General features: G+C 41.0%; 1 long non-coding RNA gene across 3 annotated transcripts in view; it reads right to left on the bottom strand.

Moving 5' to 3' along the window:
• Window positions 1-341: 341 nt before the first annotated feature.
• Window positions 342-25,163, bottom strand: part of LOC111750698 (uncharacterized) — a 62,004-nt gene continuing 37,182 nt past the window's right edge. For 2 of the 3 annotated variants that reach the window (XR_010318772.1, XR_002785762.2), the window contains exons 3-7: window positions 20,940-21,116; window positions 17,750-18,560; window positions 14,890-14,992; window positions 5,274-5,401; window positions 342-628 (exon numbers count right to left, since the gene is read on the bottom strand). This is a non-coding gene — a long non-coding RNA (uncharacterized LOC111750698). The remainder of the gene's footprint in view (window positions 629-5,273; window positions 5,402-14,889; window positions 14,993-17,749; window positions 18,561-20,939; window positions 21,117-25,163) is intronic. The other variant, XR_010318771.1, reaches the window with a different exon arrangement.

Genomic DNA, 25,163 nt, shown 5'->3' with positions numbered 1-25,163 from the left:
GCAAGAACACTTTCCAACTCTCCAAGCTACCCCAGTGGCTCTGTAGGAGAAAAGACCTGGTGATCTGTTCGTGTAAAGATTACAGCCAAGAAAACCCTAGGGACAGTTCTACTCTGTCACATGGAGTCACTGTGAGTTGAAATCAAATTGAAGACACCCAACAACAGCAAGAACATAAAAGGCTGTAGATGAAACAGTACCTATGTCATGCACATATTATACAGATTAAATTAGATCAAGGATGACAAATTCTTAGTGCTGTGCCTGTCACATAGTAAGTGCTCAGTAAATGTTATCTATCGTAGTTATAAAGTCCCTAGGTGGTGCAAACAGTTAATGCCCTTGGCTTGCTAAGTGAAAGGTTGGAAGTTTGAATCCACTCAAAGGTCCCTCAAAAGAAAGGCTTTAGAATTGACTCGATGGCAACTTTTTTTTTTTTTTCTGTCTACTGTCATTAGAGATTGGATACAGTAGAGATCATACCCTTACAAAAAACATTAAGTAACATCCTTGCCTTTCATGTAGCGGCTGTTACTGCCATGATTTTTCAAGTATCCTTCTGAACTGTGTCGTATGCTGATCCTCTCCTGGGTCAACACCACAGTCTGAAGTCATTTGATGTTATTATCTGCAGAGCATAGAAAATTATTATTGAGCAAATGAAGATTGTTCCTGTTAAACAGTCCATTTGTTGATATTGAACATGTAACTTATAATCAGTTCTTGCTAGAAGTTCGTGAGGAGCACCACCAAAGGCATTAATCTGTTTCTTAATCAGTCTCAATATAATTATAAACACATTCCTCTAGTGCTGTGGCTCTCAAGCTTTTAGACCTAGTGACATCTTTAACCAGGCCAAAATAAAACAAAACAAAAACATAAAACACCACATGGATCATCTACCCTATCTGGGTCGGGTAACCACAGGAGAGATTTGACTGAACTAATCATTATTGTGATAAGCTGTGGTGGAAAGAGTTCCATACATTGGATCCCCATTGGGCTTGGATTTTGACTGCATTACATTCTAGCTATGTAATCTTCAAGTTGTTCCTTACCTTGGCTGAGCCTCAGTTTTTGTGTTGTGAATGGTTATATTCACACCCACCTCAGAGATAATAACTAAAAGTTGCCCTATAAATGGTGGTTATTAATACCAGTTATTGAAGTAACTTTGTGAAGAAAATAATAGTGGCAGCAGTAAGGGCTTACTGGTAGTGCTGGTGTCATCTTGCAGCTTATGAAACTATTTTAGGTTCTAAAGGCCATGGCTTGCCTATGTCAGTATTATTAAAAAAACTCTTAAGAATCCAGTTATGTTTGGTTTGCTTGGATTTGTTTATAAAAATCCTGTATGGTAATTCTATGCATGCTAAAATTTGAGAACCACTGACACACATCGAAGAAAGGAACAACAACAACAAAACAGTATCTGGGTATGCCAAGTGTGCTGGCTTTCAGATAAATATCAAATGTCCAGTGGAGAACAGGGTGGCTTGGACAGCTGAAAAGTGTTCTTGCTTGCTTGGAAAGCTTACTCCACCCTCTTTTACTATTAATCTGCAGCTGTAAGAGATGTCATTAGATTTGTTTGCTTGTGTAAGGATTAAACAGTATAATGCAGTATCAGCTCTCTCAGGTTAGATTTTAACATCAACATAGAAGACTTACGTTGAGATATCATTTGATCTCTTAAATGTACTTTGGACATGTTATCAGGAAGGACCAGTCCCTGGAGAATGACATCGTGCTTGGTAAAGTAGAGGGTCAGTGAAAAAGAGGAAACCCATAATGATATGGATTGACACAGTGGCTGCAAAAATGGGCTCCAACATAGCATCATTGTGAGGATGGTGCAGGACTGGGCAGTGTTTTGTTTTGTTGTACATAGGGTCACTATGAGTCAGAACTGACTTGAGAGCCCCTAATAAAAACAACATATCAGTAAGGGAAAAAATGTTAGAAAAAAATGTGTGTATGTTTTTTTTTTTTTTTTTTTTGACATATTTTAGGTGAGTCTAGAGGTTATCTTGGAAAATCAATATGTTCTCCAAAGCACTTTTTATGATACAAATCATTTGAATTGAACACCCATAAATTTTTCAGGGCTAGTAACTACTGCAGTGGTCTATGTAGCAAAGGACATACTCTCATGTGATGTTAACGATATATAACATCTGACACAATATTAACATGTGAATATGGCACCTGATATTTTGCAAAGCACTTTCATGTATATTATTCCATTTGCCATTCACAACAAATGTAACTTATCCCATTTTACAGATAAAGAAACTGAGGCTCAGGAAACTTAGGTGATTTGCCTTGATCACTGGCTTTTTTAAAAGGTTAAGTTAGAACCAGGATTTGATATTTACTTTGACTCTTAATATTCTTTCTACTGTGCTAAGGTCTTACTCTTAAGAGGTTTAGGTATAAAACATTCATGGATATTGGGTTGGATATTCTGCTGTTAAATGGGATTGTTTATACATTGCAGGGAGTGGTGGATAGTGGGCAGTAGCATTCAAACTTTTCTCTAGACATCCATCATTATTGTCCACTGGATTCATCTTCTCCCTACTCTTTGGTTGTGAAGAAAACAGTAAGTAAGCTTGAGATGAAGTCTGAAAATTGCGTAGCTTTTGAGGTGGCTCCTGAGGTAAAATGGAGCTATGGCACCATAGTGGTGGAACCATCCTTATGGTATGGATGAGGCAGTCCCTAGGGCCCCAAAAGTTGTTCCTGGATGACTAAGGGCATCACAAGATTGGGGAGAAGAGGGTGTTTCCCAGCTTGTCCTTATAGGGAACTGAGACTGCTTTACACACCATCTGCCCATAACCTCCCTCACTAGAAACTCTTGTTAGGGAGATAAAGAGGGGGCGGCGTTCCTCTTTCTTTTCACCCTCTCTCACACTGTCCTTTTATGAGCCCTTTAATCTTCTAGGACTGTCAAAAATGTTCGTTTTAACCTGATTTCCCCTTTATGGGTAGATGGGTGAGTGGGAGAGGGAACGGTTACCTATCCATTGGTGACCCTGAAGAATGTTCCAGAAGCCTCAAAAAAAGTGAGATTAGGTGTCAAAGAGAGAGTTCCAAGAAACAGACCTAGAAAAAGTGTTGTCTAGTACAGTCTTTTTCCTGGGATGTGTCCTGTCCCCATATTAGGGATGCTTTCTGTGCTCTGGGACACTGTTCACTAAATCTATAATCTCCCCTGGGCCAAAGAAGTGCCTGGCCACTGTGGCTATAAAAGAACATGAGTACAGGTGAATGTTCAAAAATTTTAAAGGGTTTGCGAGAGCCACTTGACACTTAAGAGAGTCACTGCTCTAGGAATTCACACCAAAAAATAAGTGTGGGCTGGAAGAACAGTCTGGGGCATGAGAAGTTGCACACTCAAACAGAAGGAAACGGGTAGTAGTGGGGAAAGGAGGAAGAAGGGGTGCCTGATGCTGCAGAGCAGAACCAAGGCAGGCAGTGAGTTGTGAGCAGCTGGAGTGTGGCTGGGCTCATCTGCAAGAACTGAGTTTCTAGCCTTGGTCAAATGTTGGCAATACTTCATTCTGAGCTTGTGCTTATAGTACAACAGCTGAAGTCAAACTAGACGTAAAATACTTTCATTATTATTTAGATCTGATGTGTATTTATGTAATCTAACTTAATCTGAAAGTTTTATTATTTTAAAGCCTGAGATTGATTAATGCCAAGCCTTATAAAACTTTTTTTTATAAAACAATGCAAAGACTCTAGAGCTGCACTGTGCAACGTGGTAGCCACTAGCCACTTGACATGTGGCTAGTCCAAATGGAGATGTGCTGTAAATGCAAACCCATCACCTGTCTATCAGTTTTTCATACAGTAGTGGCTTGCGTGTTGCTATGATGCTGGAAGCTATGCCACCGATATTTCAAATACCATCAGGGTCACCCATGATGGACAGGTTTCACCAGAGCTTCTAGACTAAGACAGACTAGGGAGAAAGACATAGTGATCTACTTCCAAAATCTAACTATGGGTAACTAGGATAACTATGGATAACATGAAGATGAAGCAGGGCTAGGCAATGCTATCTTTTATACATAAGGTCACTATGAGTTGGAGCCGATTTGGCCGCGCCTAACACAAACAACACTAAGCGTAAATACACACTGGATTTTGAAAACATCAAATGTATATTCATAAGATATCCTATTAGTGATTCTTTATATTAATTACAAGCAGAAATGATATTTTGAGTATATTGGGTTAAATTAAATGTGTCAGTTTTGATGTAATCTATTTCTCTGCACTTTCTGTAAATGTGACTAGAACAAAGTTTAAGGAGCCCTGGTGACCCAATGGTTAAGCATTTGCCTGCTAAAGGAAAGGTTGGCAGTTTGAACCCACCCAGCAGCTCCACCGGAGAAAGACGTAGCCATCTGCTCCCATACAGATTACAGTCTAGAAAGCCCTATGGAGAAGTTCTACTCTGTCATGTGGGGTCTCTATGAGTTGAAATCGACTTGACAGCATATAGCAACAACAGTACAAAGGTTAAAATCACATACGTAGCTCATATATTTCTATTGGACAGCACTGCTTTAGAGCCTAATTCTGCCACTTACTTGCTATGTATCCTTGGGTAAGTTATTAACCTCTCTGTGCTTCAGATTTCTCAACTTTAAAGTAATTGGGTTTTGAAGAAGAAATGATTTGTTAAATGAGAAGTACTTAGAAAAATGCCTGGGGTATGGAAATGTTAGCCCTTAATCTATCATCCATCTATCTATCTATCATCTATCTATCTATCTGTCTATCTGTCTATCTATCTATCTATCTATCTATCTATCTATCTATCTATCTATCTATCTATCTATCTATCTATCTATCTATCTATCTATCTATCTATCATCTACCATCTACCATCCATCCATCCATCCATCCATCCATCCATCCATCCATCCATCCATCCATCCATCCATCCACCCACCCACACATCTATCCATCTATCCTTCCTTCCTTCTCACATAATAGCTGTAACAAATACAAAAGCATTAACTACTACAAAGTACTTTTATCATATTTTTTCTTCTTTCTTTTTCTTTCTAGTAAAAGAGTTTCAGTGAGCTACAGTTTCAAATCAGAGATGAACCCCAAGAAAACAGTTGAATAGGGATGTGTTTATGTACTGCCAGCCAGTTGTTGTACTGGAAAAAACATCCCAAGTATTTTGCTGACACTTAGAATAATTCGATTATTTAAAAAAAACAAAACAAAAAAACTCTTACCCTTCTTTAGCAGTGTGAACTCCCATAAAGCTTCCTCGTTTTATGACTGTCATGGTAGGAAATATACCATGCAGGGTTCAGCAGGTAGGGCAGGTATTTTGTTATAAATAGTCTGTTTGGGCTGTTTACTGTAAATAAGAAAACTTACTGGAATTAGCGATTTAGTTAATTAGAAGCTACAGCCTGTTTGTGTGAGTTTGTTTTTGCTAGTTTCTTCTAGTAAACTACTTTTAATTTGCTCAGAAGTAGACCTAAAACCTATAACATGCATACCCCTTCTAAAGACAGGGAGAATCCAAAAACAGGGGTGGAATTGGAGGACTCTGATTAAAAAGAGAAAGAGGGAATAGAAAAAATGCACTTTGTGTAATTTAAGGAATTTGAAAGGACATCAAGAATATTATATGTTATTTAAGAGTTACTTGCACAAATAGAAATCTATCCACATAACCCCGGGATATATAAACAAGAATAGAATACTTAAAGAATTCCCCATTCATGTAATATGTATTATTGTTCCAGTGCTTTCTAGAAAACTGCTTCTAATTTTTGGCTCCATAATTTAAAATGAATATGATGGTCACAGTAAGAATAGCAACAGTGATCAAAAGATCAGAAACTGAAATATCTGAGAACAGAGGATTTTAACCCAGAGTATTTAAACTGGGAAAGCACACACACATGCATATGCGCGCGCGCGCGCACACACACACACACACACACACACACACACAGAGTTTTTAACCTAGATAAGAGTTAAGTGAGAGTTTAGCAAAATTGGAAATGACAAATGAGGCTGAAGCAATGAGTAGAACACGCAAATACAGACGTTATCATGTGACAATGTCAGGTGAGTCTCTACGAATCCACCAGGGTACTTTTCAGCCTTGTGCTGTCTTTTTCTTCTTTTTTTATGGTTGTAAAAATATAACACGTCATTTGCCAACTCAACATTTTTCAAGTGTACAATTTAGTGATAGCAATTACATTAATCATGTTATGCAATGATAACCCTTGTGCTGTCTTTATATCACTTATTTGACATTTTTGAAGGAAGGGGATATAGATGTCCTCTGTCTGCACGCCTATGACAACCTGTGCACCTCTCTCAGATGATGTTCAGCCCTCTGTATTATGGTTATCCACCTGTGCCTGGGTCCCTCTAGTTCTCTAGGACAGGGACTCACGCCTTCATTGTCTATGGCATCCCAGAGTCTGGCAATGCCCTTGACATATCCTAATCAAACCAGCTGCCATCAAGTCAACCCTGACTCATAGGATTGTCAATGGTTGATTTTTCAGAGGTAGATCTCCAGGTCTTTCTTCCGAAGTACCTCTGTGTGGACTGGAACCTCCAGTCTTTCTGTTAGTAGCTGAGTGGTTTAACCATTTGTACCACCCAGGTACTCCTGGCATATAGTAAAACCAAACCAAACCAAACCTGTCGCTTTTAAGTCGATTCTAACTCATAGCAATCCTATAGAGCAGAGTAGAATAGCCCCATAGGGTTTCCAAGGAACGGCTGGTTGATTTGAACTGTCAACCTTTTTGTTTAGCAGCCATAGCTCTCAACCACTGTACCACTAGGGCTCATATTTGTTACCTGTAATGCATGAAAAAATAAGAAAGTTTAATAGTCATAAAAGGATACTTTAGAATAATTTGAGGTAAATATTTTTTTTTTTACCCTAAGGGGCATTATCAAATAGTTCTGAAACTGTCTTTGATTTTAAGACTAAGGCTGAGATAGAGTGATAGTGCATAACTATAGGAAGTTTGGAGTCCCTGGATGGTACAGTTAATAGGCTCAGCTGCTAATCAAAAGTTTGGAAGTTTGGGTCCACCCAGAGACACCTCAGAAGAGAGGTCTGGGAATCTATTTCCGAAAGTCAGCCACTGAAAACTCTTTGGAGCACAATTCTACTCTGACGAGATGGGTTCACTATGAGTGGGAATCATTGCAACAGCAACTGGCTTTTACAGGGTTTTTAGAATCAAAGAGCTCTATTTCTACCTCGGGGAAGTTGCATAAACTTTTTTTCTTCCCTATAGGGTTTCCAAAGCTGCAATCTTCTTTTTTTCTTTGTAACTAGGTCAACTTTTCTATTTTTTTAAATTGTATGTTAGATGAAGGTTTACGGAGCAAATTATTTTCTCGTTAAACAATATACATGTTGTTTTGTGACATTGATTGTCAACTCCATGACAGGTCAACACTCTCCCTTTCTCGACCTTGGGTTCCCCATTATCAGCTTTCCTGTCCCCTCCTGCCTTCTCATCCTTGTCCCTGAACTGGTGTGCCCATTTAGTCTCATTTTGTTTTATGAGCCTGTCTAATCTTTGGCTGAAGGGTGAAACTTAGAAGTAACTTCAGTACTGAATTAAAAGGGTGTCCAGGGGCCATACTGTTGGGATTTCTCCAGTCTCTGTCAGACCAGTAAGTCTGGCCTTTTTTTGTGACTTTGAATTTTGTTCTATATTATTCTTCAGCTTTGTTTGGGGCCCTCTACTGTGATCCCTGTCAGGGCAGTCAGTGGTGGTAGCTGGGCACCATCTAGTTCTGCTGGACTCAGTCTAGTGGAGGTTGTAGTAGTTGTGGTCCATTAATCCTCTGGACTAATTTTTCCCTTGCGTCTTTGGTTTTCTTCATTCTTCCTTGCTCCAGATGGGTTGGACCAAGTGGGGTATCTTAGATGGCTGCACACAAGCTTTTAAGACCCCAGACACTACTCTCAAAAGTAGGATGTAGAACATTTTCTTTACTATGTTATGCCAGTTGAGCTAGATGTCACCGGAGATCATGGGCCCCAGCCCTCAGCCCTGTAATTTGGTCCCTCAGGGAGTCTGGAAGTGTCTATGATGCTTCCATGACCTTGCCTTGGTCAAATTGTGCTGACTTCCCCAGTATTGTGTACTGCCTTCACCTTCACCAAAGTTACCACTTACCTATTGTCTAGTTTGTGTTTTTCCCTTCCCACCCCTCCTCTCCTAATGACCACCGAAGATTGTTTCTTTCTGTGTGTAAACCTTTTCATGAGTTTTTATAATAGTAATCTCATACAGTATTTGTCCTTTTGCGATTGACTTATTTCACTCAGCATAATGCCCTTCAGATTCGTCCATGTCATCAACTGTTTCACAGCTTCATCACTGTTACTGTTGCACAGTTTTTCATTGTGTGTACATACCATAGTTCGTTTATCCATTCGTCTGTTGATGGGCACTTATGTTGTTTCCATCTTTTGGCTATTATGAGTAATGCTGCAATGAACATGGTTGTGCGTATGTCTATTCATGTGACGGCTCTTATTTCTCTAGGAGTGGGATTGCTGGATCCTATGGTATTTCTATTTCCAGCTTTCTAAGTAAGGACCATATCATTTTCCAAAATGGTTGTAATCATCCCCAGCAGCAGTGCATAAGAGTTCCAAACTCCCTGCAGCCTCTCCAACATTTTTTTCCTGTTTTTTGATTCTTGCCAGTAATGTTGGGGTGAGATGGTATCTTGTAGTTTTGATTTGCATTTCTCTAATGGCTAGTGATCGCAAGCATTTCCTTATATGTCTGTTAGCTGCCTGAATGTCTTCTTTGGTGAAGTGTCTATTCATATCCTTTGCCTATTTTTTTAGTTGGATTATTTGTCTCTTTGTCTTAGAGTTGTAGGATTTTCCTGCAGATTTTAGAAATTAGAACTTTTTTGGATTTGTCATAGCCAAAACTTTTTCCCAGTCTGTAGGTTCTCTTTTTACACTTTTGATGAAGTCTTTTAACGAGCGTAACTGTTTAATTTTTAGAAGATCCCATTTATCTAGCTTATCTTCTGGTGTTTGTGTATTGTCAGTCATGGTTTGTATCCTGTTAATGCTGTGTATTAGGGCCCTAGCATTGACCCTATTTTTTCTTCCATGATCTTTATAGTTTTTGGCCTTGTATTTAGGTCTTTGAAACATTTGGAATTAGTTTTTGGGTATGGTGTGAAGTATGGGTCCTCTTTCATTTTTTTACAGATGGACATCCAGTTTTGCCAGCACCATTTGTTAAAAAGAATGACTTTTCCTCAGCTAATGAACTTGGGCCTTTGTGGAAGACCAGGTTGACTGTAGGTGGATGGATTTACATCTGCATCCTTGATTCTGTTTCATTGTTTAATATGTCTGTCGTTGTACCAACGTTTTGACTATTGTAGCTGTATAGTAGATTCTGAGGTCAGGGATGCAAGTCCTCCTACTTTATTCCTTTTCTTCAATTGTACTCTACTTATCTGGGTCCTCTTTCCTTTCCATATAAAGTTAATGATTAGTTTTTCCATCTCATTAAAGAATGCTTTTGGTATTTAGATTCATTCTGTCTCTTTATGGGTGGATTTAAGTCACTTACATTCAGTGTAATTATTGATAAGTGTGAGTTCATTGCTGTCATTTTGTAGTGCTTTTTTTTTTTGGTGGTGCTGACATTCTCTTTGTTCCTCTTACTCTCCTGTGCTGAATTCCTTTTGTTTTTGTTTCTTTCGTTTTTGTGGATTTTGTGTTTACTGCAACATTATGTTTTTCTTCTTTATTTTGATGAGTAGGCTTGTTAACTTTCTTTGTGGTTGCCTTGAAAATTTCCTGTATCTTCCTAAGTTTAAACCAGTCTTTTATCATTTAATATTGCCCTGACTTTCTCTCCATTTGAAAGATCTATACTTACATCATTTATTCCTTCTTTTATTGTTCTGATGTTGTCATTTACAGACTGACATCTCTGGCTCCCTGTTTTATTTCATTTAGTTTTATTTTATCCTTGAGAGTTCATTAACCAGGTTGGTGTATGGCTGATGCTGTCCTGTGACGTAGAGTCACATTGTTGCCTGATGTTTGTTTTCTAACCAAATGACTCCCTTTAAAAATCCTTATAAGTATGGTTTGATTTTTACATATTCCCTTAATTTCTGTTTATCTTGAAAAATCCTAATTTTGCCATCGTATTTGAGACAGTTTTTCAGGGTATATTATCCTTGGTTGGCAGTATTTTTATTTCAAGCTTTTATACATGTCATTCCATTGCCTTCTTGTCTGCATGGTCTCTGCCGAGTAATCAGTATTTAGTCTGCTTTGTATGTGACTTTTAGTTTTTATTGAGCAGGTCTCAGGATACTTTCTTTGTCTTTGGTTTTGGTGAGTGTGATTATGATATGTCTTGGTGGCTTTCTTTTGGGGTCTATCCTATGTGGAGTTCATTGAACTTCTTGGATGGTTGGCTATTTGTCTTTTGTGATATGAGGAAAGTTTTCTGAAAGCAAATCTTCGATGATCCTCTCTGTGTTTTCCATTTTTTCCCCTTTTTCTGGAACTCTGGTCACATGCAAATTTTTGCTTTTGATTGTATCCCACATCGTTCTCAGGGTTTTTTCATTCTTTTCTCTGATTTTTCCTCAAAGTGGTATCCAAGGATTTGTCTTCAATTTTGCCAATTCTGTCCTCCATTGTTTCAGATTTGCTCCTAAAACCCTCTATTGAACTATCCATTTCTGAAACCTTGTTGTTTATCTTTTGGATTTCTAATTGCTGTTTTTTGTATGATTTCTAGTTGTTTATTTATTTTTATATTTTCTCCTGTATTATTTTCCTGAATTCTTTCATTGCTTTGTGTGTGTTTCCCTGATTTTGTCTGTATTTTCCATGATTCTGCCTATTTTTACCTTATTTTTGCATTTTCTTTCATCTGTTGGAGAACTCTGAATATTAGAGTTTTGAATTCCCTGTCAGTTCCAGTGCTGTTTCTCCTACAGAAGGTCATCTGTTTTATTTTGGTCATTTTCTGGAGCCATTCTCTCCTGTTTTTTAATATGTTTTGAAAATGTCTGCTCTCTTCGGGACATCAAGAATTATTTTCTTCATTTACTGATTGTAGATTTGATTGATTCATCCTGCCTTTTTGTTGTCTGGGCAGGGAGGCTGGGTGTGTTTTGTTGCTTGCTTGCCTGTGGGCACAGTACTCTCACTAACTTGTCCCGGTGGGCAGGGCTGGTCACTCCGTATGGTGCAGCAGGGTGAGTCCAGTGGGGGTGGAGGTATGGGTGTGGGTAATTTGCAGCATGAACTGGGGCCAACGGGGCAGGGCCAGAGGGCAGTGCAGGATGAGATCTGGTGGACTCTGTTGGTGCTGCTTGGAGGCATGGTACATGGTGCAGACAGGCAAGAGGGAAAGTAGAGGATGTGATGTGTGAAGCTAAGTGGGTGGGGGAAAGAAGAGAAAGAGGAGAGGAAAATGGAAGCAAAAAAAGTTAAAAAGAGTAAATGGAATGGCAGCATGGTAGGATTCAGCAGGTGGGGGCAGGGCAGACCCAGAAAAGTCATCTTCTGGTGGCTCTCCAGCCAAGCAGTGTGGCTCCACCTGTTGAGAATGGGTGTGGGTCGTGCACAGGGCTAGGTGGGCAGGAGAAAGAAAAGGAAAGCGGGAAATAGGGAGAAGAAATCAATCAATCAATCAACAAAAATAAATAAATTAAAAAAATAATAAAAACAATAACAAAAATATATATGGTGGGGGAGCCAGCTATTGGGTGTGGGGCAGATTTAGGTGGTGGGAGCTGATGTCTCTCTTACCAAGTGGCATGGCATAGCTTGTCAGGAAGGGGCAGAGGCAGTGCAAGGCCTAGATGGGAGGGAAAAGGAAAAGGGAGAAGGGGAAAGATAAAGAAATATTAAAAAGTGGCACAGTCCTGGGGAGGTCATTTGTCCGAGGCTCTCCAGCTAAGTGGTACAGCACAGCCCACCAAGGAGGGGGTACGGTAGTGTACGTGGCTAGGTGGGCAGGAGAAAGGAAAGGAAGGAAGGGAAAGAGAGAGAAGAAACAATAACACAAAGAAAACAAACAAACAATAAATAAAATGGCACTGAGGGAGCCAGCTGGTGACAGCGGTGTGGACCTGGGGTGGCCATGTGCAGTGAGTCTCCAACCCAGTGGTGCAGCACAGCCCCTTGAGAAGGGTTGGGAGTGATGCACAGGGCTGGGTGGGCAGGAGAAAGGAAAGGAAAGAAAGGGAAGAGAGAGAAAAAACAGGAAAAAAAGGAACAAAGCAAACAAACCAAGAAAACACAGCCCATCAAGGAGGGGAAGGTATGGAACACAGGGCTAGCTGGGCAGGAGAAAAGAAAGGAAAGCAGAGTGAAGCAACAAAAAAAGCCAAAAACACGATATGCAAAAAAAAAAAAAGACAAAAAACAAACCAAAGAAAAAACAAACAAACAAATGGTACTTAAGAGGCCGGCCAGTGAAGGTAGGGTGGACTCAGGTAGTGAGTTGTTACCTCTCCTCTCTCCAGCTGAGCAACTGTGGCCCATTGGAAAGCAGCAGAGACCGCGTACAGGGAAGAAGCGTGGGGTGTGGGAAAGCGTGTATCCCTGGTTGCTGAGTCCTCTGTCTCCTGTTGGGAGCTCTGTGAAGCTTCCTTCTTGTACTCCCTGTCCATGGTCCTTAGTGGCTGTAGCCCAGGATGGTGAATTTGTGCTGCGTCAGCTGGTATGGGATCTCCACTCTGTAGCTTTCCTCATTCTCTGTTCTCTATCAGTTTCTTATGCCATTCGGTGCTTCATCAAGTTCTTTATTCCTTCATTTGGTGCTTAGGGTTTCAGGATTGACGTTTTTATCTGTTCTACTTAGTTTTTTGGGTCTTTGCTGGAGAGGGACAGCATGGTGCTTCTGTCTATAATGCCATGTTGGCTCCGCCTCCTGCATAAACTTTCTGAAGCTCATATTCTTGTCTGTAAATTGGAAGTGTGATACCTAAATTACAGGGTGACTGTAAGCTTATAGCACTGGTGGTATAGTGGTTAAGAGTTCGGCTGCTAACCAAAATGTCAGCAATTCGAATCTACCAGCTGCTCCTTGGAAACCCTATGGGGCAGTTTTACTCTGTCCTATAGGGTCACTATGAGTAAAGACTGACACAATAGCAATGGGTTTGGTTTTGGTTTTAAGCTTGTAAGGAACCCTGGTCATGCAATGGTTGAAAGCTTGGCTGCTAACCAAAAGGTCGGCACTTCGAATCCACCAGCTACTCCTTGGAAACCTTATGGGGCAGTTCTACTCCCTCCTATATGGTTGCTGTGACTCAGAGTTGACTCAAAGGCAATGGATTTAGTTTTTTTTTTTTTGGTAAGCTTATAAATTAAGTGCAGTGGTACACAAAAAGTACTTAAGCTAAGTGTCCATCACAAAGTTAGCACTGTGATTATTCAACAAAGAAGTATTTATTACCACATGACAAGCACTATTCTAATGTTAAGAATATAACAGCAAACAGGGTCATTATCACTATCATAAAATATAAAGTCTTTTGGTAGAACTACCTGCTCATGATGTCCTATTCCCTGTTAGCAGAAGCAGAATTCCTAGGGATGGTACTCTGGACCAGTAAACACCTATGTAATGCAGAACCCTGGAAATGCAGGAATTTCTGTCTGTCCATCTCCAGTCTGCAGTATTCTACGAGGGCAGTTTAGTCTCAAATCTGACGTGGATATTTGGTTCTGCCATTTTAGCACACACATGTTCGCTCTGGGCTCCCATTGTTGAAAAGCCCACCTGACTCCAAAGAGCTTCCACACCATTCTGTCTCCAATTCCTGCATTAGATTCCTTGCAGAGAAACAGTCAGAAAAACCTAACTTAGCTCTTTTTACAATCTGTCATTGGTTTTTAGAATATACATTAATTAAGGAAAGTGAAATATTTAATGAAAGAAAAACAGATGTCTTGACTGTGGTATATGCACGAATGGTTTTCCTTTCACATCCCTAGTCCTTCTGCGACTAGCGGGTTTGTTGCAGAACAGACCTTAGTTTCTTTTTGTCTTCTTTGTGTTCATCCTTTTTTACTGTACAAAGAAACAAACTGAAGCACATGTTACCATTCATCACTCAATCTGGAAAATTCAGTAAACACAAGTTCAAAAACTAAGACCTAAAAGAAACCAGGGTGTCCTCTAAACTAGCAAGTCAGAAATAGTAGCAGGTCCAAAGGTAAGATTATCATATTCTTTTTATATATTTATTTTCTCTCTCTTGATACCTTATTCATATGAGTATACCTATTTCTGAGAGGATTTGCTTCTGGCGGAGATTTTGCCTTCTTAATTTGAGGAAAAGAAGAGCTGTAGAAAGAGGTGGGCACAGACAGAGAACAGAAAGCAGTTATATTAAAAAAAAATGTGATCAAAGACAGAGTTGAAATTTTTAGCTCAATTAGAAAATTGAAGTTTGATAAATGTGAAAGACTATTGAAACATGAATACTATTTTGTTAGAAGGATTTTGTATGACTGGTTTCACTGGATGTGTAAAACCAAATTAACGGGGTGCCAGAAGCTAAACATAGCAGAATGAATGAAGTTTTTGCCTCTCTTCCAGGAATCCAACTAATTCTATTTCTGTTTGTTTCCTGGGATTTATTTTGAGGCTGAGGAAGATCCTAGGAATCTGGGCTGGGCTTAAAAATACCTGAAGAGGCTCTTTCTCAAAAAATCAGGTTGATTCTAGGACCAATTGAATGGATCTTCCCTCAAGTTGACCTTAAATTATTGCCAAGAAATCCTGGTGTATTTGGAATGCTGGACCACCCCTATGCAATCCTTACCTGAATTCTTAGGCAGGACAATCTCTCTTTCTCTCAGAAATGTTTGGTTTTGGTGTTTGCTTCTTTCCCCTTAAGTTGCAATGTCCAATATTATGGCTGACATCTGACAGATAGAAAGGTAGTCAGTCACAAATGGAATGCAGTCAGGGAGGGAACAACTATCAGTTAGTTGCTTGTCACTGTGCCAGGAACTGTGTATATTATCTCTTTAAAATTTCCAAACAACTCTATTAGGTGATTACAAAAATGTTTTTAGTTAAGGAAATCAGAGCCCAAATAAGTTTAGTAAATTGCTCCAGCTCATCCAGCTAAAAAGTGGCACTGAAGGAATTTGAACCCAGGCCTGTCTGATTCAGAGTCAGGACCATTCCCATTTATGCTGACGCCTTCTAGGCTAATGGGACTCCTTAGTTTCTTTTAAGATCTCAAGTACTTTTTTTTTAAAACTCATGTGTGCTGTACTTTCCAGATTGAATGATGAAACATACCACAGAATTGAAGCTGAGTAGTCCTGGAAAGCATATCCAAAGCCGAGTCAGGCAACATTTGTCTACCCAGACTAGGGGATCCTGGCAAGTTCAGCAGAAGGTACAACCTGCCCAATCCCAAACTGAGACTGGGAATCTACAGCTTAAACAAAACACTTTTGCCTTTCCAAGGACAACATAGGGCTACAGAAAAAAGCTTACCCATTGGTTTGAATAGAATAAGCTGATTAGAAAAAAATAGGACTCCAAGGGCTAGGATTAGAGGAAAGAAATGGGATGGAAAAAAAAAAGTGCTCATAAAAAAAATCGAGTAATCTACACATAGTGTGTACCTGTTACTACTTCTCTGAATTGAATTTAAAGTAAATGTTTTGCAATTATCCAACCTCATGAGCTGTACTGCGGTAGACACAGAGTGGGAATAACAGTTAACGGGGATTGCTAGAGACAGGTAAGGGAAAAAGCCTACAGACCTTGTGAGGATGGTCTTTGGAAAAGAAACTTCTAAATTGCCTGGATCGACAAATTACTCAGCAAAACTGCACTGGAATTTGATTAGGGATTCTTCTGTTGCCTTTTGCCATACCACTTCTCCAGGATGGGACTGGGAATAAATTTAACTCTATTAATGCGTTTTGTTGGAAAGGAAGGCATGAGCAGAAAAATGGAAGTAGAGAGGGAAGCTGGAATTATTGAACAGTGAATTTTCTTGGCTTAAGTTGTCCTTTCTAGTACATTAGCCTGTGCCAAAGCCTCCTGTGTGACCAAAAAAAAAAAAAAAAAAAAAGGCACAGTCAAATCTATCCACAGAAATGCAGAAATGTTTTGAGGGGCACTGGGTGTGGTGGCTTATGTCAATGGTATTTAGGGCTTCCTGTCATCTTAAGAAGAAGGAAGTGCAGAAGTGAATATGCATGTACGTGTGTGCTGGCGTGTGAGTTTCTCACTGTGTGTGTGAGTTTCGATGTGTGTTTCCGGGTAAGGGAGGAGAGGCTGGGTGAACGGTGAAGACATAAGGAAGTGCGATATATGTGCCATATCTGCTCTCCTCAGAATCAGCTCGTGATGCTTCCCTGGTGCCAAATGTCACTCTCCATTTCTTCAGGCCTGGGAATGATTGCCTTTAATTACCTATTTCAGTTTTACTCTCATATTTCTGGGCTACCACATCTGTTTTTAATTTTCTCTCAATTACAAAAGCAATATATATTCAATGAAGAAAATGTGGAACATGTAGAAGACAGAGAAAATAAAATGAAAGTGGCTCGTAATTCTGTCATCCTGCAATAACCACTATTTTTACATTTGGTTGTATAGCTTTCTGTCTGTTACCTAATGCTGCTGCAACACAAATACAAGTGGGTGGCTTTAAAGAACAGAAATTTATTTTCTCACAGTTCTGAAGTCTAAGTCCCAATCAGGATTTTACCATGTTGATTCCTTCCTTGTTGGTTGCCCTGGGTGTCCCTTGGTTTCTTGGCATTCCTTGGTTTACAGATGATCCTAACATGGAGGATCTCGTCTATCTTGTCCACTCTGTTTCTCTGTGCCATTTGGGTCTTTTTATAACTTAGAGGTGTTTAGGTTTAGAATCCATCCTATGCTGGTATGACCTCATTCACTGAATACAACCTGTATCTAAACAGAATCACACCCACAGATACAAGAACCAGGAACTCACATATTTTGGGAGGACACAATTCAATCCATTACCAAAAAAACCCAAACCAAACCCACTGCTCTCGAGTCAATTCTGACTCATAGTGACCCTATAGGACAGAGTAGAACTGCCCCATAGGGTTTCCGAGGAGTGGCTGGTGGTTTTGAACTGCCAACCTTTTGGTTAGCTTAACCACTGTACCACAAGGACTCCTCAATCCATCACGTCTCCCAAAATTTAGTTAAAAAAAAACTGGGTTATACTCTACATATTGCTTTGTACCCTGTTTTTGTCCCCTTGACTTTTATCAAACCCTCGTATGTTCTTTAACTCTAGTATCTCACCCAGGCAATTTTCCACCCTCACGCAGACCTTCCAGTCATTGGCGTTATCAAGTGTTCTCCATCAGTGACTTGCCTCATGTCTTACTTTGGAGTCCATGATCCTTCCATAAAATCACTTCTGTGCTTATACATTTAGGTGTGCGTAATCACCTGGCAAAGCCTTGACCTTCAAAAAACTCCAACTCCCTATTTCGTGTGAAACATTGCTGGAGAAAAACATACCACTGTGCTATCTCCTCAAAATGCTGTTACTCAAACATGGTATTCCTTTAACAAAGGAAGTTTGCCCCTCCTTCCAGCCTCTGCATTTGTTTCCTCTGCCTAGAAATCTCTTTCTTGAGATATCTACTGTGGCTTTTTCCCCTTACCTGTGGGTCTTTCCTCAAATAACACAGCTGAAAGCACAAATGTCTATCATTGGCTTCTCTACTGCGTTGATGTGCTTGATTTGTGCAGCTGCTCTTCTTTCAAGCCAGTAGGCTCCTTGAAGAGAAGAATTGTACCTAGTGAAGTCTCGTCACATAGTAAGGGCTCAATAAATGTCCGCTAAATAAATATCAAAATTTTAATCTTTTCCTCTTTTACAGTTCATCAAGGGCTTGTACCTACAATTTCTTATTTGATTTTTTTAAGAAAAATCTTTGTGACATTGGTTTGGTAGCAGTGTTTTGGCCATTTTATACAGAGAGATTTTGAGTAGGACTTGTCCAGGTTCACATCAGTAGACGGTAAGAAAGTCAGAAACTTGGTGTTAATTTTGCTCTACCATGCTCTTTCCCCCAAAGTAGCTCTAAAAGCAGAAAAAAACTACCCTGGGTGGTATGGGATGCTGCAACTAACATGTCCTGCTGAAAACATGGCATTTCTATTAAATATCTCATTTAATCTTAAAATTGGTGCAAATTTAATATATTACATGTTTGCTTCAATATTACTGTCTATATAACTTGCCAATTAATTCTTTTAGAATTATTTGGCTCCCCTTCTCCCACTCTCTAAAGTAAAACTGCCATTCCAGAAGATGTCCCATACTTACCCTATGACTTCCTAGACCACCTGCACACAGTCGATGTCTTCAGAGATATATACAACCCCACTTTGAAAAACAACAGATTGTACCACATAGCCTTTCCCAGTTGTGGGTTGAAGACAGCCCTTGATAGAGTTGCTATTTGAATACTGGTAAATGAAATAAGAAGCATCAACTCAATTAGGCAACAGACATTTCCAATGCAAATGTATTGAGCAACGTTCTAGCTCTCAGATTTATCAGAGATGTATAAAATCTGTCATGCTTTTAAGAGATTTTATAATTTAGGTTGAATGGAACTCTTCCTGACACTCCAAAACGTATAGCCATACTCCATTCTCCCCTCAACCAGACAACTAATATATGTTCTGTGAATAACTATAAAATTTATTGCAAAGACTTGGGAAACATAATATTCCCTAGAGAGATAAAAATTAATAAATGCTTATATGTCTGGAATGAGAAAAAGTAATGAGAGAAGACAAAGTTTCAGGTTACTGGACTCCTAGATACACCTGCTCAACCTTTTATAAGTCTGAGTCATAATAAAAGGGTAAAAAATGCAATATGAGAAATATAAATACACATTTTGATTGCACTATCAAGAGATTTCCATATTACATAGCCGAATGAGATAGGAAATCTATTATTTATGGAAAATGATTTATGGGGGTAGAATTCCCAAAAATCTGGATTTCTGACTTATAAAACTATCTCCAAGTACAATAATCATACATAAATGCTCTACTTCCTAGTGCTATGCATAATGTCCTCTTTGGTAAATATTTTCTCCTATTATCAAAAGAAGTCTGAATAACCTATTTGGATTTATTTTTTGAAAAATCATTGTGAAAGAGCAAAATATTGCATTCTTATGAGGAAAGACAATATAAGTACGCAGCAAGAAATAAGTTCTACAAGTACAGCTCAGAAACTATGTTCTTGATTTCTGTTTAATATTTCTCTTAGTTTTAATTATCTTTCGTTTTCTTGGATTTTGATGTATAAAGACTGGCTCCCTCCCTGCTGGAGATCATGTACATATTGCAAAGGTGTAGAGAATTCCAAAATGGTAGAATACAATAAGAGTTGAACCCCTTAAGCCAGGTGTTTGAAATCTAACAAATGACTACCTCGGTTTCTGCCACTTTAACTTAGGAGGGACACACGGGGATTTGGGACCTCAAGAAAGGTTTCTCATCAAAATTGCTCTCTCTAGATTCAAACCATATTCCAAGAGTTCTGACCTCCACGGCTTTACATTTATAGCTTTCTTTTAAAATACTGATTGTATAGCAAAGTATACGAATAAACAAACTCCAGGGACGGAAAAAAGCGTTGGCTTCCCTCCTCCGATAATATCAGCTTCCCTTACCACCACCCTGCTATGGTGGCTGCAAGCCAATTCCTGTGGCAAGACATTTAAAAACAACCCTATGGCTCCCTATTGATTGGCAAGGAGCAATTTGGCTCCATAAAGTCTGGAGAATGAATCAGGAGCTAACGCAGTTACCTGCCTGACTTCAATGTACCTTTGTTTGCTTACCACAGGAAAAACAATTTAACAGCAAGCAGTTTACAGTCTCGATTACAGTGGACTGGTAAGGTTCAGCTCAAGATGCACTGGCAAAACTCAGCCAACAGATTGGCTTGTTTTATTTATTTATTTATTTCTATAAAGTTAGCTTTTAACAGCCCATTTGTGATTGAATCCAGAATTTTATGGTCTCTGCTGCTGACCTCTGTTGTAGCTAGGAGCCAAGTTTTGCCAAGCATTTGTGGCTATGACTGCAAGACACCAACATGGCCAGATGAAAAATGCTAAATACACCGGCTATTTTGCCAGCACAACAATTCTGATGTTATTATTATTATTATTGAAGTTAGCCTATTTCACACACACTGGAAGTGAACACAGACGTGAACTCCAAGGGGAATTTTATACTGTGGAGTATGCGTGTGTGTGAGATTCTTTTTATATAGGTATATCAGTGAAAAATATTTGTATTAATTTATAACATCTACAACAGAGAAATAGTCATCTTCCTTACTGTATATCCAAGTATTTAATGTAGTTGGGATAAATAGGTTTATTAATGAGCATTATAATATGAATCACGATAATTGAAAGTATCTGTGCTTTTAACCGAAAAATTTCATTTGGCAAGTAAAGCTTTACAAATTGTCATGGAGTATTAGGTTTTTCCTTTGCCTTAGGTTTTTGTTGTTGTTTATGCTCACATATTTCTATTAAATTCAGGATGTGGCTGGTTTTCTCTTGATTAGGACAATAATAGAAGCAATTGGTATTTATTCGGGCAGGGAATTAAAAGAAATTAGGATTATTTCAAGCCATCTTATTTCTTTATTTTGATAATTTTTCATTCTAGTCAAAAAAGACAGTGGTTATTCCGACTCCATGAAAAGCAAATAATCTAATTTGTACTAAGATTTGGGAGCACTTATTACGCCATAATAAAAAAGGAAATAGAAGCAAGATGTAAAACATCGAGACGCTCATATACCACCTCCTTCGGTCTTCACGTGTTTCATTTCCCAGGCTCTGGTCTGCCTTTCTTCTTGGGCCTCTTTAAATCACCTTGGGTCCCTTGGCTTTCTGCCATGTTCACTTTCTTCACACCAGCAGCATCTACGTTTCAACACCAGCCTCTGGTATGACTGATATTTTTTGGTCTTCAAAATACCTTTTCATGTTAATGGAAAAAAAAAAAGCAAAAAGATTGGTAAAGACACAATTATCTTCTGCCTTTTCTTCCTCTCTTTTGGCCTCCCTGCTACCTGGGGAAACCAAGTTCATTTTTAATGTAAATGTGTTTTAGTTTTTTTTATTCTGATTTGGAAAAGCAATGCAGTATCCTTGTCTAACTTGGAATACAAGCAGGAAAGATTTCAGTATCTTACCATGAAATGAAATGTTTTCTGTAGTTTTTTCCTTTTTTTTAATATTAATCTGATTAATGAATTTTTTTTTTTTATTTCCAGCTTAGTAAAGTAGCATGATGGATGTTGGAATTTATGAAATGCTTCTTCAGATGATTGCATAATTTTTTCCATTATTTATTTAACTTTATTCATACATTCATGTGATAAATTATTTTGATTGGTTTTTGAGTGTAAATGCCTTTTTGGAATAAATATCTGTAATGATGACCTTTTTTAAAATTCCTGATATTAGCTATTTTTACCTTTTTTTTTTTTTGCCAGTCTCGACGGCAGCAGGCAGGTTTTTAACATGGGTTTATCAACTGTAAAAGTCTTTTTAAAGAAACAATATTTGGGTTTGCTGATTTGTTCTACAGTACATTTGTTTTCTTTCACTTTTTTCTGCTTTTACAGTTATTATTTCCTTCCTTCCACTTTTTTTAAATTAAATTTGTTTTTCCATTTCAAAGTCCTAAACTGGATTCTTAAATCAATGATTTAAGACTGATTCCCAGCCTTTTCTTCTTTTGTAATTATGTGTTAATGCTGTACATTTTCCTCTAAGCATGGCTTTAGTGGCTTCCTAATGTTTTGATATGTCATTTTAATTATCACTGAGATCATATCTATTCTGATGAATTCTTTGACCACTGGATTATTTAAGAATATATTGTCTAATTCCTAAAAATTTAGTTATTTCCTAGCTATCTTACTGATATTGGTATTTTATTTTATTGTGATCGTAGAGCATACTTTGTGTATTTAAATCCTTTGCAATTTGTCCTGTTTTTTTATCAGTCCCTGTGGGGGATTTGCTATGCAAGCAAGTACTTGCTACTGCAGAAGCAAAGTCATCATTGTGTTTTTATCTGTATTTTCCTAGTTACTAGTGCAATTGTTCATCTTTTGAGACCTCTGTCTTATTCATAGCTTTTAAATTTTGACACAGTGTGATTTATCATATTTTTTGTTACAATTTGTGTCTTTTTTGTCATGTTTCAGAAAATTATTCCCTATCTTGACATCACATTCAAGATATTCTTATGTATTTTACTTTTTCAAATTTCTAATTTTATGTTTTACACATCAGCCTTTATCTCACCTACAATTAGGTTAAATATATAATTTATTTTAAAGCAGGAACGTTTTTATAATGAAAGAGCATGCTAACTAAATAGGATACCAGCGCAACACACATCAATCAAGACCGGACCAGACAAACTGATATATACCGTCGACCTACCCAAAGCTCCTTTCTTTACCTCTCACCTTACCTCATCTGTCCAAACTGATTCAGGCCCTCCTGAGAGCGAGGAGACCAGCTGCCGTCGAGGTAAACCAGACTCACGGCAACCCCGCGCGTCACAGGTGGACCAGACTCACGGCAACCCCGCGCGTCAGAGGTGGACCAGACTCCCGGCAACCCCGCGCGTCACAGGTGGACCAGACTCCCGGCAACCCCGCGCGTCAGAGGTGGACCAGACTCCCGGCAACCCCGCGCGTCAGAGGTGGACCAGACTCCCGGCAACCCCGCGCGTCACAGGTGGACCAGACTCCCTGCAACCCCGCGCGTCAGAGGTGGACCAGACTCCCGGCAACCCCGCGCGTCACAGGTGGACCAGACTCCCGGCAACCCCGCGCGTCACAGGTGGACCAGACTCCCGGCAACCCCGCGCGTCACAGGTGGACCAGACTCCCGGCAACCCCGCGCGTCACAGGTGGACCAGACTCCCGGCAACCCCGCGCGTCACAGGTGGACCAGACTCCCGGCAACCCCGCGCGTCACAGGTGGACCAGACTCCCGGCAACCCCGCGCGTCACAGGTGGACCAGACTCCCGGCAACCCCGCGCATCAGAGGTGGACCAGACTCACGGCAACCCCGCGCGTCAAAGGTGGACCAGACTCACAGCAACCCCGCGCGTCACAGGTGGACCAGACTCCCGGCAACCCCGCGCGTCACAGGTGGACCAGACTCACGGCAACCCCGCGCGTCACAGGTGGACCAGACTCCCGGCAACCCCGCGCGTCACAGGTGGACCAGACTCACGGCAACCCCGCGCATCAGAGGTGGACCAGACTCACGGCAACCCCGCGCGTCAAAGGTGGACCAGACTCACAGCAACCCCGCGCGTCACAGGTGGACCAGACTCCCGGCAACCCCGCGCGTCACAGGTGGACCAGACTCCCGGCAACCCCGCGCGTCAGAGGTGGACCAGACTCACGGCAACCCCGCGCGTCAGAGGTGGACCAGACTCACGGCAACCCCGCGCGTCACAGGTGGACCAGACTCCCGGCAACCCCGCGCGTCACAGGTGGACCAGACTCCCGGCAACCCCGCGCGTCACAGGTGGACCAGACTCCCGGCAACCCCGCGCGTCACAGGTGGACCAGACTCCCGGCAACCCCGCGCGTCACAGGTGGACCAGACTCCCGGCAACCCCGCGCGTCACAGGTGGACCAGACTCCCGGCAACCCCGCGCGTCACAGGTGGACCAGACTCCCGGCAACCCCGCGCGTCAGAGGTGGACCAGACTCACGGCAACCCCGCGCGTCAGAGGTGGACCAGACTCCCGGCAACCCCGCGCGTCACAGGTGGACCAGACTCCCGGCAACCCCGCGCGTCACAGGTGGACCAGACTCCCGGCAACCCCGCGCGTCACAGGTGGACCAGACTCCCGGCAACCCCGCGCGTCACAGGTGGACCAGACTCCCGGCAACCCCGCGCGTCACAGGTGGACCAGACTCACGGCAACCCCGCGCGTCAGAGGTGGACCAGACTCATGGCAACCCCGCGCGTCAGAGGTGGACCAGACTCCCGGCAACCCCGCGCGTCACAGGTGGACCAGACTCCCGGCAACCCCGCGCGTCACAGGTGGACCAGACTCCCGGCAACCCCGCGCGTCACAGGTGGACCAGACTCCCGGCAACCCCGCGCGTCACAGGTGGACCAGACTCCCGGCAACCCCGCGCGTCACAGGTGGACCAGACTCCCGGCAACCCCGCGTGTCAGAGGTGGACCAGACTCCCGGCAACCCCGCGCGTCACAGGTGGACCAGACTCACGGCAACCCCGCGCGTCACAGGTGGACCAGACTCCCGGCAACCCCGCGCGTCACAGGTGGACCAGACTCACGGCAACCCCGCGCATCAGAGGTGGACCAGACTCACGGCAACCCCGCGCGTCAAAGGTGGACCAGACTCACAGCAACCCCGCGCGTCACAGGTGGACCAGACTCCCGGCAACCCCGCGTGTCAGAGCGCAGCTGCACTGGGTGGGGCCTTCAGTAACTGATTTTTTAGAAGTTGATCACCGGGCCTTTCTTCTGAGACACATCTGGGTGGACTTGAGCCTCCAGTCTTTCATTAGCAGCGAAGCACATTAATCATTTGCACTACTGAGGGACTTCTTTAATAACAATAACCCAAACAGCAACAACACCAAAAGAAAACCATTGCCAACAAATTGATTCGGTCTTATAGTGACCGTATAACAATAGCTGACATTTATTTTTGACTCTGTGCCAGGAACTATGCTAAATGCTTTGCAGCCAGGTTTTATTTAATTCTCACAACAATCCTATGTGGTAGGTACAGTTATCAACTGTGTTTTCAAATGTAGAGAGTGCTGTGATAAAGGTAACGGAGCAGGTAAGTAACAGAGCCAAGATTTGAATTCAAGGAGCGTTATTACAAGACCTGATTCTTAGTTACTCTAGAATGCTAAGGTAATTAGTAGCTCACAAAGAATTAAAATAATTACTCTCTTTGCCTTAGGAGATTTCTCTGGGCTCTGCTTCTCTTCTTTCACT

This window comes from Loxodonta africana, chromosome 20 (genome assembly GCF_030014295.1).
Source record: "Loxodonta africana isolate mLoxAfr1 chromosome 20, mLoxAfr1.hap2, whole genome shotgun sequence".
In the NCBI taxonomy this organism is placed as follows: Eukaryota; Metazoa; Chordata; class Mammalia; order Proboscidea; family Elephantidae; genus Loxodonta; species Loxodonta africana.
Note: the sequence above shows the minus strand (reverse complement) of the source record. Positions and strands in the feature narration are given on the sequence as shown.